Raw genomic sequence first — 14,098 nt, 5'->3', positions numbered from 1 at the left:
TGGTGTAATATGAGCCAACTCTTACCTTTTCACAGTTCCAACCACAATTTGCACATTGGCTTGGAATTATTGGAGGTATTAGATAGGGTGTTGTTTTCGGGTATCAGTTTATACTGTTTTCGGGTATCGGGTCGGTTCGGTTCCTAATCGGGTCGCTTCTTGGCATTTGCTCACAACTTTAGAGCATTCACATCCATTCCATTAAATTCTTTGTGTGGAGTTTTTATAATATAAAGAGTATAAAGAGTGGTTGTGAATGGAGGAGAGAGAAAATGTTACTGTTCATCTGTATATTTGGGGGACACTGTTCACCCTCTATAATTTTTTAATATATTTTGAAAGTGGTTGTGTGTGGAGGAGAGAGAAAAGGTAATGATAAAGGTATAAATAAATATTATATAATTGAAAAGGAGAGAGAAAATGTAGTGTTTTTAGTGTAATTTAGGATGAAAATATGATGGAATGGATGTGAATGCTCTTAAGCAAGGCTAAAGTGAGTCTCCTGCGCTAAGCAGGAGTAGGTCTTTGGTCAGTGCGCCCGCAAAGTAAGGGAGGTTAAGACTTTTCTTACATAGACGGAAGTTTCACTTCAAGCTAATGCATAATTAAGAGAGACTTTCACTATGCTAAAGTGCAGTGGGCTAGCTTTAGTTTGCCTGGTCTGGTATCTTGAGCTCCCTTAATAACTTTTTTTATGATAAATTCAGTGAAATGAAGGTAGTTAAGAGGAGATTTGTAACTCCAAAATCTAAATTCCATGTCCTCTTTTCTTTGTATATAATATGTTTATCAATCCAATGACCTCGTTATCAACAGAGCCGACCCTGGGGTGGGCGGGGATGACCACCAGCCAAGGCACATTAAATAAAAATTATATATTTTTTTTTAAAAATAGAAAACCTATATAAAACATAAACTTGTATTTTACGCCCATTTAAAACTATGGATCTCAAAATTTATAACTTAAGCTCCTTAGATATTAGCCCAATATCCATTTTGGTTTCAAATTAATAATAATCATAATAATAATAATAATAATAACATCAACGAGTGGAAAAATAAGTTTACATTATCTATTTCGTCAAGGCCTGAGGGGCACGTATTTTCCGGGCTTGGACAAAGAACCTGAATTCTCAGGTTCGGCCCCTGCCCCCTGGTTATCAGTTTGAACTTGAAAAGTTTTTATTACAGAGGTAAAAGGGGAAAAAACACGAAACCTAGTTAGAGCACAAAACAAAAACCAAATTTAAACCAATCGAGTTCCCACCTGCCACAACGTGCGGGATTAATCACACTAGTATAAATAAAATGACCACTGATGTTACAGGTTTCGAAAACAAGGGAGTATTTCTGTATGTTTTAAAATGGGAGAATAAAATTTGTAGCTTTGACAAAACCATAAGAACAGATCGTGAACTTTACACTAATTAGAAGAAAAACGGTATAATATGAGCTAACTCTTACCTTTTCACAGTTCCAACCACAATTTGCACGTTGGCTTGGAATTATTGGAGTATAACTTGCAAATTCGTTTGTAGAAAACTAGTTGAGTGTTCGTTGTTTTGCTGTACTCTGTTTGTTTGTTGATGCTTTGTATTTATCTCTGCAAATTTTAACATAAAAGGGATTAAACAAACTGAAATCCGATTAATAAAATCGGCAACCAGTTAGGGAATCTGGGAATGTATGCTAAAGCATTCAAAGCCAAAACCATATAAATTCATAAAGCATGTTAAAAGTCTAAATTGGTAAAACAATTAACAATCCCTATCTGAAAATTGATAACCAATTATAGCACAGGCCTTGCATAATTTTCAAAAACTGGTATCGATGATGCGAACGGTGAGTTGGATGTGAATATTCCGACGAAAGACTAGTAGATTATGTAACAAGTTCTTACAAGACAAAAGGTGTTACAAGTTCCTTTTTTGGTCCCACTCTCAAGTCTCAAGTGGTAGTCAAGGATTATTGATAGAAACCACACTCTCTTTCCTCATGCAAAAAGTAAAGGATTACTAGAAAGAGCGCAATAAATTCTCAAAAATTCTAGATAAGGAATAAATAATATAAGGATCCCAATAAATCTCCTTAATTTGAAAAGTAATAGAATCTCTATTCTCTACGGTAAAACCTTTGCTTTCTTAACTAAAATAGAAATTGAAATTGTAACAGATGTTGAACAGAAATTCATTTTAATTGAAAACCTAAAATTCAGTTAAACTTAAAAGAAAACAGTTTTATTTTGGGGAAAAAAGCAAATAAACACAAATCAAATATTCAAACATACTAATTGAGAAAAGAACAACCAATGATCGTTTCTGTTTCTTCTGGTGAGGCAGCAACGATTCATAATTCATGCAGTTTCAAGTCAGTAATCGCTCCACCTGATCTCTCGCATATGTCAACCCGTTTGGGTTCATAACTGTCAGCCATTGAGTGATCATTTACACACTCACCGGTTACACCATCGATTCGTTACGTTACGACCTCCACATAACATCGAAACACCGTCGTTTAATATGTTACCAACTTTATGGTGGTCGGCGTCGCTAGTTTACCGGAAGACAGAAACACCGTCGTTTGCTATGTCACCAACTTAATGGTGGTCAGCGTCGCTAGTTTACCGGAAAACAGAGATAGTGCGTAAAGGAGACGAGAGTAGAGGAGAATCTGTAAGCTTCTAATATGGTGGTTTGGTGAGATTTTTCTAAGAACTAATTTTGTGTGAGAGTAACAATCTCAGATTTAGAGAGAAGAAAAAGAAAAGCTTTTGAGAAAAAAAAACCCGAGATTTTTTCTAACTAGTTCCACCTGTTTCTTTTTTCTTCTGAACCCAATTTGACCCGTAAAATCTTTCTGTATTTTAGGGTGATCCAGCCAGACCCATTGATTACTAAAAAGAAACCCAAATCAACCCATGGTGATTTAAAAAAGATCCAAAACGACCCATTTTATGCATGTGGGTCAGAATTGCCCGCTCTACTAATACCCCTTTACTCGAACAATCTTGTATCCACAGCTGGGTGAGGTGAACCAAGTCATATATTTCATCTTTGCTCTTTTACCTCTCCTACTTTGACTATAATGGTCAAAACCAAAATTTTCCAAAATAAAAACTAATATGAATACATTAAAATTTTCTAAGAAAAACTTAATATGTATGCATGTTAAAACACACCTTATTTTAAGGCAAGCTCATTGCAGAATGTGCAATTTTGCCACCAGCATCTTCTAATGATTGCTTCGTACCAGATTTTGCCCTTACTGTATGAAAAAGGTAGGATTTTTAGCATTTTGCCCAACTCACCATACAAAACAAGCAGCAGGGCAGTTTAGTCATACAACAAAGAATTTCAAGTAGAAGTGAAATTAAGAGAACTAAAATTGCATATAAGAGCCTGTTGCCTTGATACCATATTATATTATCTTGTACACGAAATTTCGTCCGAAACTTGTGAATGTCAAGATGGGCATATGGCTTTAAAGTTTTAACTTTATTATATGAATGATTTATAATAATTAGTGATTTGACATCACTGGGATAGTCAGTTTACCACTTAGAGTAGTAACCATATTATATTATCTTTCAATTCGTTTATTCTAATTTCAGTGAAGCGGGTCTTATAACGAGCATCTATATTCCATCATCTTAATAGCAAAAACAACAATGTTGATGAAGATTGCTGTTTACAGTAATGTGTTTTTTTTAAAAGTTACGCACGCACGCACGCACCCGCACGTATAAATTGAACCAATAAACCGGTTAGTACATACATGAACACATATAGATATGTGACCATGAGTCTGTAAAGAAATGAAGGACAAATTCATGTAAAGAAACAGGCATTATACTAATAAGCGATAGTACTACATGAACAAAATACACAATCACATTTAAACAGCATTGTTTAGTGGCCTCTATAAATAGTTAAAATCAATATGTAAAACCAGCAGCAACACTTGATGAACAAAATAGAGAACGACATTTAATTAAGTTAGGTTAAAGCGAACTTACATTAACGCCGTTTCGATTTCGCTGGAAGTAGTTCCGGTGGTGGAAGAAGTGTGTTGTGATGCTGAAAGCAATTCGATGAAACGGAAGGAACCTATGAAGCTCGAAGATCGAATATTTATTGGCTTAGGTTTATTATGTTCGTCTGAATCGGCAACGGCGGCAGGGTTACCGGAAGTGAACTCCGTTCGTCTCCGAAAGGGGAACTGGTTTGAGTCGCATAATAGGCCATTAATTAATGATTAGGTTGGGCCAAGTCCAACTTGTTAAAGAAAGTCACTTAAGCCCAACTTAACATACTTTAGGGAGCTAATTAAAAGAGTAAATTGTCATTTTAGTCCTTCAGTTTTGTCCAAATTTATCATTTTAGTCCAAATAGTTTTTTTTGTCTCAAGGTCCCTGACTTTCCCTTTTGTTGCCATTTTGATCATATACACTAACTCCATCCAAAAACTCCATCTTTAACCAAGGGTATTTTGAGGATTTTCATTTTAAATATTTTCAATTGCTATTTTGATCCAATTCCAAAAAATCAAAAAAAATTCAAAAAATTCAAAAAAATAATAATAATTCTAAAAAATCATAAAAATTCTAAAAAATCATAAAAATTCTAAAAGCGCGAACCGTTTGGAATGCCAACCGTTTCGAGCTGTACTGTTTCGACGCGAACCGTTTCGACCCGTACCGTTTCGACCCGAACAATTTCGACCCGTACCGTTTCGACGCGAAGCGTTTCGACGCGAACCTTTTCGACGCGTACCGTTTCGACCCGTACCGTTTCAAGCCGTACCGTTTCGAACCGAAACGTGCCGTATCGAACCGTGCCGATCGAACCGAGCCGTTTCGAACCGAACCATTTCGAGCTGAACCGTTTTGACGCGAACCGTTTCGACCCGTACCGTTTTGACCCGAACCGTTTCGAACCGTACCGTTTCGAACCGTACCGTTTCGACCCGAACCGTTTCGAACCGAACCTTCGACCCGAACCGTTTCGACGCGAACCGTTTCGAGCCGTACCGTTTCGACCCGAACCGTTCCGACCCAAACCGTTTCGACGCGAACCGTTTCGAGCTGAAACGGTACGCGCAGAAACGGTTCGCGCCGAAACGACACGATTCGATACGGCACGGTTCGCGTCGAAACGGTATAGCTCGAAATGGTTCGGTTCGATACGGCACGGTTCGGTTCGAAACGGTACGGGTCAAAACGGTTCGGCTTGAAACGGTTCGGCTTCGAAACGGTACGGGTCGAAACGGTTCGCGTCGAAACGGTTCGGCTTCAAAACGGTTAGGCTTCGAAACGGTTCGGCTTCAAAATGGTACAGGTCGAAACAGTACGGGTCGAAACTGTTCGCGTCGAAACGGCTCAGCTCAAAACGGTTCGGGTCAAAACGGTTCGGCTTCGAAACGGTACGGGTCGAAACAGTTCGCGTCGAAACAGTACAGGTCGAAACGCTTCAGCTCGAAACGGTTCGGGTTCGAAACGGTTCGCGCCGAAACGGATTTTTGGATGTTTTAGAATTTTTATGATTTTTTAGAATTTTTTTGAGTTTTTAGAATTTTTGGAATTGGATCAAAATGGCAATTGAAAACATTTAAAATTAAAATCTCCAAAATACCCCTGGTTAAAGATGGAGTTTTTGGATAGAGTTAGTGTATGTGATTAAAATGGCAACAAAAGGGAAAAGTCAGGGACCCAGAGGCAAAAAAAAACTATTTGGACTAAAATGATAAATTTGAACAAAACTGAGGGACGAAAATGGCAATTTACTCTAATTAAAAACTGATTTATTTGTAATTGGTTTCAAACTGGCCTAAAAAGGTGGTTTGTAATAAAAAAAATTGAATAATTAGGTTTAATAACCATGCAAATCAATTGCTTATTTCAATATAACAATCATCAATTATTAAAACTTAATTATATTTAATTTGTTAAGAGAGGACATTAACCTATGTAGTCTCTAAAGTCCAAACCTCTCGTGGCCACCCCTTTTTCTATATCTTTTCATAGGTTGGCTTCAAGCCCATCAGCAAAGAAACCATGACTAGGTTTGGGTCCGATAGAGAATGTCTAAACAAAACCAGTGCACCAGGCCCACCAGTTAAAAATTCTAGATAAAGAAGTAAATGATATAAAGATCCCAATAAATCTCCTTTTTCTGCAAGGTGATTTATTTGAAAAGAAGATCAATATATATATATCCTGAAAGAAAGTGAAAAAAACGGCATTAAATCAATAACGTATTTTTCCAAACAAACCATTTGTCAAGCCGTAAAATTTGGTGCCTGGATGAAAACACAAAAAAAAAAATATTTAATTTATGCATATTGAAAGAGTCAAAAGTGTATTTTGTAAACAAGTACCAGTAGTAGTCTCTGGTGTTGATGCAGGAGATATGAGAGACGATGGGCCTGCTGACTATAGTGGGAGCCTCTTCCATTACACCTTTCTTCAAGATTTTGGCATCCACATGTTTCCATCCATAATTGGACGGTCTATGATAAAAAGACATTTTAACAAGGTGAGATTCTATAGCTCGAGGTTGTTGGTAATCAAAGACACAATTGATTGAATTCAAAGAATAAGAACAGAATTAACAAATGACACAAACTAAATTTCTGATTACTGAATCATGCTTGACAATCGTTTCCTACTTATACATATTGAACCGGCGTGAAACAATCGACGCAACGATTGAGATATACCGATTTACTTAAATGACACCCTAAACCCCTTACATAATAAACTATAGACCTTAAACATACTTTACAATGATAACGCTTATACCTATGCCTGACAAAATGAGCGGGTTCAGATTGGGTGTAGTGACGGATCAAAATGGGTTCGGGTCAGAATGGGTGCGGGTCAGAACGGGTCATGTTAAGGAAAGAGTCATTTTGGTTTGGGTCAGATTGGGTTAATGGATTTGGGTCAGATTGGGTTCGGGTTAGAACGGTCATTTTACATATTGATGTCTGCACCCAGCAGTAATAGAATCTTTATTCCCTACAGTGTAAAACAGGCCCGGCTATTGGGCTGGGCAACCCGGGCGAATGCCAAGGCCCAAAATTAAAAGGTGCCCAAAATTGAAATGTTGTATACATATATTTTATTGATGTTGGGGCTTGGGTCATTAGTGTTGGAGTGCTTCAATGGAACGGCTAAAAGAGGTGGGATATCTGGGGATGAGAGGCTTTCACTTTTGATTATATGTTTTTAAGTGAAAAAATAAGTGTCTACAGTTAAATCTTTTTTTTAAATAAAGGACAAAACTAAATAACATCTTTAACTTCATAAAATACTTAATGTATTAAAAAGAAGCGTCTATTTTAATATTTTCTAACATAAAATAAATTATCCCTTAATATTCAATAATTTGTTAATTTAATAGTTTAATAAATTTTGATTATTAAATAATCAAAATAAGTAATTTTATCTTATCAATATTCTACGGTGAATATTTGAAAACAAAAAAGTATTATTGAAGCTAGACTTTATATGATGAAAATGTAATATCGCACTAAGTTATGTAGGGGCGGATCTAGTGTATAACAAGGGGTAATGCCAGTTACCCTTTGACGCTCCGGCGGCAGTGTAAAATTGGTGTAAATTTTGGAAAAACTTGACGTTTTTTTATATTTTGTTACCGCTTATTTATAAAACGTTACCGCTTGGCGCGAATCCTAGATCCACCACTGAACTTATGAACATATTTTTTTAGCAAATTACTTTCTAAGTCCCTGTGTTTTAGTGGTTTTAAACACTTTAGTCCAAAATCAAAAGGTTTAATGCCTTGAGTCCCTAACCGTTTATTTTATAACGTTTTGAGTCCAATTTTGTTCATTTTACAACGTTCTAGGTCCAATTTTGTTAAAAAAAAATGGACTCAAAAGGTTAAAATTTGGACTCAAAGGGACTCAAATGGTTATAAAAAAAGGTCTAGGGATTTACGGTGTTAAAATATTTTGATTTTGGACTCAAATGGTTAAAACCAATAAAACACAAGGACTCAAAAAGTAATTTACTTTTTTTTTTTAATTCTGGATTATTGGCACAAGAAAGAAACCCATAAAAAAATAAATCTAAGGGTAAATAATTGTAACACCCGTTCTTATAAATTAAGGTTTTACGTATCATTTACGAAAACAATCATGTAATTAAGATTATATATGCATTGGAAAGTACGGGTTTGTTAAAAACTTTTTACAATTTAAAAGTATACAACATATCACGTGTACGTTCGTCGTTTAACATAATAACGATACATAGTGCGGAAGCTTATTTCATAATCGTGTTCGGTTCTTGCTCGACTCTTATTTTGACCCGTTAAGGGTATTTAAGCACTTTCGAACCTAAAATCGCTTTCGATTGCTTCTAACATTCCATCACCACATTTCTTATCCTAAAATCTCCCACCACAACTGTAATTAAGGTGAGTTTAATGTGGTGATCAATATAAACCAAATTTTTTTACCTCTTGGTTCATTAATTTACGGCAAAAACTAAAATAGTGCCTTTTGACTAACATATTACATCTTTCAACTTCTATACTTATTCCAAGTATTTATCTAATCATGAAATTCGCTTCCAAACAACCTTTAAGGGTTGTTTGTTCAACTTAGCCTACAAGGGCGTTTTGGTCGATTTTGGTCCTTTTGCGACGAAGGACTCTCTCTCAAATTATTCGACCAAAATAGCATTCTTAACTACAACATAATTATGTGTACCTGGCCCGGATCAATATGTAGACCCGATTTATACCTCGTTTTCATTATCACACCATCAATGGTGACGTAATTATCCAATTTGCTAATTGGTCCTGTTAACATAAGACTTGACAACCACATTAGTCGATATTGTCAAATGGTGTTATCACCACCATTCGACCCGTTTGGAGTATATGCCCACATTATCTATTTAATCAAAAAACATCGTTTTTGATCTCCAATTCATACATCCATCCCATCCCGGATTTTATTACCATACCCCTTTTTTTCTTTTACACTCTTTTCTTACAAATTCAACCCATTTCGGCTTACACCATGGGTATCCTTTTAACCTTGATTTACATTAGACGATATTTGACAAATTTCCATATTTCCAATATTATTGTTATCACGTTTACAATGTATCGAATAAACGGGTATTCTACATAAGTGTGTAAATTACACTTACCTTGCATCCGAGCTACGCTTTTCTTCTACGCTTGACTCGTTTGACCCGCTTTCACACCAAACTTCATCTGGCTTGTTTAAGCGCCAACTATTATTCATCATTTACAAGGCGGTTAAATTAGTCAATAACAATCACGACTATTCCACCTCACTTATTTTCTATGTCTAATTATCATTCATCACATCGTAGGTCAGTTTGACTTTTTCTAAAAGTCAAATGCCCGTTTGTATACTAATTGCATAATCGAGTTCATCAACTAGTTTTAGCGTTCTTTAATTACCCGGTAGGCGTTATCTTTAGACCACCGTTTAAACAAAGTTCTAACCACGTTTATCACATTTAGAACTCTTTTTAATCACAAAACATCACAATTGGGTGTTTTAACTACAAAAATTCTAGTTTCGAGCCTTCTTTGAGGCATTTCAACAAACACTTTAAGGGCTGAATTTTACATGTTTATTTATCAAGTCTCTAGCTTATCTCTTAGCCCTAATTTCACATAAACCAACCATCTTACAAAGTTGTTAACTTCTATAATTCTGAAGTCACTTCACAATTGTCAAATTACACTAGAATATCGCCCAATTGCCTAGTGTTTATTAAAGTCTACATAACCCACTAATCACCTACAATGGTGATCATGGATTTTACTAAAATCTCACATGATTTTAACTTGTATTTGTCTAGGGTTTGTCCCTAGACACTATAGTTGTTCCTAAATCATCATAAGACACGCATGCAACCATAATTTCAGATTTTCCCAATTTCATGAGAATTTCAAGTTGAGAGTTTTCATCAGATTTTACATACCTTGTAATCCTCTTGTGATGAGGATCAATAATCTATGCTCAATTTTCGTTTTGGACCAGATTTGCACCTCCAATTTGAGAGTTTTGGTGAGGATTTTAGGGTTTGAAGAAACCCAGGTCGCCTCCTGCTTCTTTGTACGACCAGACATCCCCAAATGGAGTGTTTGGTTTTTGTTTTAATTAAAATTAGCAACATAAGTTTCAATTTTAACATCTATGGCCCCTCCATTTCCTTAGTTCATGATTTAAGTGTTTTAACCCACTTATAAGTCACTATCTAACTAGGTTAGAATTATCCTAGTTAGCTTAGTAGGTTCGGAAAGTCGTAACCCGTTTTACTTTAAGTCACGTTAAATCGGGACTTATATCTTCCTATTTTCTTGAAATGCTCTTATTTACTTTAAATAAATATTAGGATTATTTAAATAAATTACTAATACTTACCAATTTACTTTTACCACTAATGGTACTTTCCCCATATTTAGTATTAACGGAATTTAATTACCAAACCCGTTTTCGGGGTGTTACATGTGACAACCCGAACTTTCAAGATTAATATCACTTAGTTTCGTGATCCTGGTTTCTCATCATATGCTTTGATAAAATTTAGTTAGGATAAACGTGGTGAATGCAAAACGTATTTGAGTAGGTTGAAGTGTGTAGTTGGATTACGGTTGAGTTGGGCCGCTCATGTAATGGGCTACGATATTAGATGGTTGGTAATCATCAGGAATAGTTTAGCATAGTGTTTTGGATCTCGGCCCTAAAGCGTGAGCCCAGAGGAAGCCCAAAACTGGCCGGTTCTTTGTTGGAGCGCAGGTACACATATGGTTATGTGTATGTGTGTTCTTTATATAAACTGCATGGGCTTGAGCCCGTTACGCCCGCCCACATGACCAATCCTTATCTTATATCTTTATGAGTTTTATTCTAATTAGGATAAGTATAATGATAAAACAAAACAAACCCTACTGCTCCCATATTCTTTGTGCGTGCAACAACAGGAAGTTTCCCCCTCTCGAACTAGCATTCCAACCGGTCACCTTCTTGGTTAGTAGATTCGTATTTGCATTATTTGTTATTTGTTTGTTTTTGTTTAATGGTAAACGCGATTAACAGACTTCTATGTATATATGATGTTCGTGTAATGGATTATGCATAGATCGGTGATAATGTTCGTAATTATCAGACTTGCATGATATTGGATAATTATTAACTCATGTTGTTAGAGTTGGATGTATATGGGATGATAATTATGACTTAGGGTTTTTGCTAGATCTAATGAATGATGTATCACATGGTTTGCCGTCAACTATCACATGGGCCACCATTCAAACTAGAATTTTGACCATGCCGCGCGTTGCGGGGCAAAGTCACGCTTGTGACTCGGTTCATGTCATTAACGTCGTTAGACAGCAATGTAAAGTAGTGATATATCGGTCCAATATCGCCGATAATATCATTATCGATATTTTGCACCGATGTCTAACCAGGGGACCGATAACCTATATATCTGCGGCATTAACTACATAGAATTTTTTTCTTAAGGTATGCAAATGGATCATATAGGAAAAAGAGAAAACTAACCATGCGATGAAGAAAATCTTGCTCTTTTGACAGTTCTCAGAGGTTACAAAGTCAAAGATTGCGTACCTGCAATCATTTTCGGGCAAAGCCGATGTAAAATCATCGTAAGTTTCAGCAGGATTGCCAGTCTTCTCCACAACAACTTGAGTTTTCTTTTTGTCAATTTCGAAAATCACGTAACGGTGTGCCTTCTTTCTTTGTAGTTCCAAGAAGGTGCCTTTACAATGATCAGCAACACCCATTCCAGAAGAAGCATTCTTCTACGTATCAATAGTCTATGTGTAAGAATACAAAGGAAAAATAATTCTCAAGTCATTCCCCAAAATCGCCATATAAACAAACAATAAGAATTCGTTTCATTGCAGCTACTACTGACGTGATTCTACAAAACTTATTGTTTAACCACTATAAGAACCGGTTGCACATCATCAAATCACTGGAAATTATATCTGACTTTGTAACGCGATAATCAAATACTCACGTACAATATGCAAAAGTATCAAACCTTAAACACATGTTCTTTAAGTGTAAAGTAGTCATTTGGAAAAAAAAATTTAACTCGAGGCAGCGATTGATCAGCCGACCCGGAGCTCAAGTCTACTACAACTAACAAATTTTGCTCCAATTCAACATTAAAGTTGTAATTTGTAAAATTCAAGTTTTTCTCACATACAGTTTTCAAAACTTTTTTTAACAGCAAAAAATCAAAATTTATCAACTAAAAATTCCCATGTATGATTGGCCAAAGACAACATAACATCAAGAATTAATAGTAAATAGTAATACCCTGCAAAATCAACTATGAAACCCTACTGAAAACCATTAACAAATATATATATTTTCCGTCAAAAAAAAGGTCAAGAATAAAACGTATATAATCGCTAAAGGTTCGAGCTCGGTTCGCGTAGTGTAAGAATCTACAATCTATAAGAATAATTTCAGAATTTCGCATCAATTAAATCTTTACCGGGTCTTTCGTCGACTAAGTTTGACCCAAAAGTTGACTGGGGTTGACCAGTTGGCTTTCGTTGACTGACTTTCACCGTGTCACGAACCCGAATCACCCGAAACTGATCCGAACCGTAATCTGAACCAAACCACCAGTTGATTGTTGTTGACCGAACCGAAACCCGAAGCTTTGAACCAAAACTAAAATCATAAAAACCGAGTCACCGGAGTTAGACTTGTGCCCACGAAACAAAGAAAAATCAAACCTGCACTGAGCTTGTTTCCTTGAGGGCCGGACCGGAGTTCAGCAATCGAGCCAAGACCTGAAAACCACCACTGTCTTCCTCATCATCAACATCATCATGTCAATAGCAGACACATCTTCATCATCGTCAACATTAGCGGGACTCACCGGAAGTCGACACCATCATCATTATTATCAACATCAGTTACCATAATCATCAATAATCACCGGAAAAAAAAGAATTTCGAGTGTGGAACTTGTTTACCGTTCAGAAATCAAAGAGAAAAGAAAGAACAGATGTTCTTACCGACGGAGTCACGGCTGCCGGAACTCTGAGGTACCACCGTCGCCGTCGAGAACCCTTGTCACCGGCCCCGTCACCGTCGCTCACGGCCACCGGAGCACCGGCTTGTGTTGTAGTTGATGAATCGGTGGCAGTGCGTAGAATCAACGCTTGTTTGATTTGAGTGGATGAAGATGAACTTGTTGCTACTTGCGTTGTGGGTTCGATTAATCAAAGATCGGGATGAAAAGGACTGGAAGAAAAGGACTGGAAGACAAATGTTCGGTGGGAAGAAGATAGTTCAGGAAGAAAATGGTAGGTAGCAATGAGAGAAAGGTCAGGTGTTTGTCTTATTACCACCGACCTTTCTCTTTAATATATATAAAATTTGATGCAATCAAGGTTTGACCAAAAGACCACCCATATACATCTGATTGGGCCGCACCATACAACCAACCATGTGGCTGTCCTATAAATGATGTCAGCGATTTTTGTGAGTTATGTTAATTTAATCAATTAATTAATGCATATAAAGTTAACAAAAAAAATGTGATCATACGATATCTAAGTGGGCGGCGCATAGGTTAGAAGGGGGTCCAATACAATTGAAGATAGGTGGCCTGCTAGAATTGTTAACCTTGAATTGAAAGTGGCGGCCCATGTGCTCCAATATTGATCTAATCAAACATTAATGGTTGTCTTGCATGTGATGATAGTTTAAAATATGGTGGTCCAATAATACCATTTGATAGACAGAATTTTGTAGGTTATCTGTTAGTGAAAATCGAGATGATTGAGAGGTCCAATAAGAGTTGTTTGCATGTATTGAAAGAACGAAAATGTTTTGACCGATCATAATATAATAATGCATGATAATTGTTTGTGATAATCTTGTATATGTGGGTGTTAGGAATTCATGAAAGTTAATGTAATTATTGTGATCTGATGGTAGTCTCATATTTAATATTGTATGTTTAGACTCCAAGCAAGCATGATCCTAGGATAAATACATAAATCATATTATATTGAGGCATGTGTTT

At 36.3% G+C, this 14,098-nt stretch overlaps 2 long non-coding RNA genes and 1 pseudogene across 3 annotated transcripts; 1 reads left to right on the top strand and 2 right to left on the bottom strand.

Annotated features, from left to right (window-relative positions):
- LOC110900671 overlaps positions 1-14,098 on the top strand; it is a 97,235-nt pseudogene that overhangs the window by 29,096 nt on the left and 54,041 nt on the right.
- On the bottom strand, positions 1,249-4,208 carry LOC110897654. Its single transcript, XR_002568841.2, has 3 exons — positions 4,016-4,208; positions 3,179-3,264; positions 1,249-1,603 (listed from the first exon to the last, which is right to left on the bottom strand). It is a non-coding gene; the product is annotated as an uncharacterized LOC110897654 (long non-coding RNA).
- Positions 11,481-13,163, bottom strand: LOC110897647. 2 transcript variants are annotated; one of them, XR_002568833.2, is made up of 3 exons: positions 12,798-13,163; positions 12,551-12,732; positions 11,481-11,858 (listed from the first exon to the last, which is right to left on the bottom strand). It is a non-coding gene; the product is annotated as an uncharacterized LOC110897647 (long non-coding RNA). The 2 variants fall into 2 exon arrangements; XR_002568832.2 differs by having other exon boundaries at positions 11,809-11,843; positions 12,798-13,159.

Source organism: Helianthus annuus, chromosome 13 (genome assembly GCF_002127325.2).
Source record: "Helianthus annuus cultivar XRQ/B chromosome 13, HanXRQr2.0-SUNRISE, whole genome shotgun sequence".
Classification (NCBI taxonomy): Eukaryota; Viridiplantae; Streptophyta; class Magnoliopsida; order Asterales; family Asteraceae; genus Helianthus; species Helianthus annuus.
This window is presented reverse-complemented; position numbering and strand designations above follow the sequence as displayed.